At 39.5% G+C, this 2308-nt stretch overlaps 1 pseudogene; it reads right to left on the bottom strand.

The window, feature by feature from the left end:
* Window positions 1-224: 224 nt before the first annotated feature.
* On the bottom strand, window positions 225-1898 carry LOC116868872 (annotated as a pseudogene).
* Window positions 1899-2308: the final 410 nt, after the last annotated feature.

Below are 2308 nucleotides of genomic sequence, written 5' to 3'. Positions count from 1 at the left end.
TTCAATGCTTCTAAACTTAATTAATATTGTCAAATTCAGATATTTAGTTCTTTGGTGCCAGTTTCTGGTTAAACATTATATGCTGGAAGTTGTTGATTTACAGAAAGGTACCAACCTAATTTTTCTATAATATTCTTTGGACAGCAGGTAATTTAACTAGATTATTGTTTAGAGGGGAAAAAAAAGTTTTATCAGCTTTGCCATTTTTCCTAAGTTATTTATTATTTTTTTTTAAACTGCAAACTGCAATTTTATTAACACTATTTTTCTTTCAAACCAAGTTCTTCATGCTGACATTCCCAGTGTTGGGAGGCACAAATACCATTAACCATCTTCATTCTTTGCATCACCAAGGAGTTCTTTCCCCATCTTGTTCTGAAGGATGAACAAAAGCTTGAGGTGTACGTTTCAGAAGATAAACTGGTGCACGAAGACCCCCTATGTTCACCCAGACAGTATGTACCTTCCGCCAAACATGTCCCATTCCAGATAATGCCTTGGTAAAGCATTTCTCGTCCTGAGTAAGTAGTGCAGCTTGGCCTGTCCCTGGTTTACAGACACGGCTCATCTCCCGTAGGCAAGCTGGATAAAGGTTCCAGTTTCTCTTTTTGGAGCCCATCCTTTTTCCAAATGGCATGTCTGTCACAATAATGTCCACAGAGCCAGTTCTCAATGGCAGATTGCAGATATCCCACTGAACAGCATCTATGGGCAAGCTCCAGGACACTTTGCCTTCTTTAATTTGGCTCTTGGTCAATAAAGATGAGATGTTATTTGCTGCTCTATTCACAGCCAACGGATTATTATCACCAGCAATATGATAACAGTTAGACCATTCAGTAGCCCCCTCTATTGGTATTGCTCCCGTTCCACACATCGGATCAACTATTATATCAGTAGGTTGAGGAGCACAGAGCCTAAGCATCCCATAGGCAAGAGTAGATCTAAGAGTTGTAGGTCCAAAATGTGTGATATTTCTTCGGTGGAGACTCTCTTCTGTCAATGCAATGCCCACAACAATTTCATTATCATGGATGTTCAAAAGAACCTCCACATCAAAGTTGGTCATGTCAGCCTTCCACTTAAAGTAATCTTGAACAGCACCCCCAAAATCTCTTGCAGCCTCATTTGAGGAAAAGCAGTGTTTCTCTCCAGCCCGGTTGTATGTGACTCTAAACTTCAGCACTTTAGGATGAGTTTCTTCTTTTTCATCCTTCTTGTCTTTGGAAGATGCCAAATCATCACCTACTAATGTTGATATCTCTTCTTTGATGGCTGGATTTTCATAATAGTCTAAGATATGGGAATCTAAGGTATTATTAGTGAATCCTTTTTTATCCTCTTTCTCATCTGCTTTGTCTCCTTGTCCATTATCAATATTTTCTCTACCTGAATTCTGATTTATCTTTTTGCGCTTTGTTTTATTTTTTCTTGAAACTGGTGTTAATTTTCCATACTTTTAAAGGGTCTGACCATGGAAGCTTCCCAGCCAGTTCTTCAAAATCCTTGAGAACTTCTTCCTTTGTTTCTTTGAACTGGTAATCTTTAAACTCCTTAACAACCACAAATAAGTTATCAACTGATCTCAGACAATGAACCTGAGCCAGACTTTCCACTGAAATGTCAAAATATATCTTGCCCCGGTCTTTGCTGATTTTGCATGATGACCCCAATTTCTCTCTCACTTCATCTGCAGCTGTTTGCTCAAAACCAGTAGGTACAGTGGCTCCAATAGTGACTTGGAGGTGCTCAGACTCACTTCTGGGACCACTTTCTGTCACTTGTATAGCCCTCCAGTTCTCATGAAGGTTCACATCCATAAGCTGCTTAGTGGCTTCTTGAACATCAGACATGTTGGCAGTGCTTCAAAGATGCCTACAGTCCCCGGCCACCAGCGCAGACCCTTCTCGCTCCGGAACCTTTCCTAAGTTATTTTTGCTGAGTTCCCTTGCTAAGAAATGAGAAGTAGTCAGACCCAGCAGAGAAACTAAAAGCTTGTTTTTACTTGGTTCGGCTGAGCTAAATCTTCTTAGTGGACAGTTAATGTGTACAGTTTTCTCTGTATTTCCATGCTTCTACAGTGTCAGGCCTTATTTGTTGGGACTGAAACACCAGACCATCAGCTCTTGTATATTTCCTTCAGTTAGGATATCTGAGTAGGATCTTCTGAATGTAGTATGTTGAATGGGAACAAATTTATTAAATCATTTTGAAAATACATACAGGAACTTTTAAAACTAGAGTAGTAATGTGTTTACTCATGAGTCAGGAATCCAAGATCAACTCTGAAGAAAACAGATCGATGTAA

Source organism: Lontra canadensis, unplaced genomic scaffold (genome assembly GCF_010015895.1).
Source record: "Lontra canadensis isolate GAN:19392208 unplaced genomic scaffold, GSC_riverotter_1.0 scaffold17, whole genome shotgun sequence".
Lineage (NCBI taxonomy): Eukaryota > Metazoa > Chordata > Mammalia > Carnivora > Mustelidae > Lontra > Lontra canadensis.
This window is presented reverse-complemented; position numbering and strand designations above follow the sequence as displayed.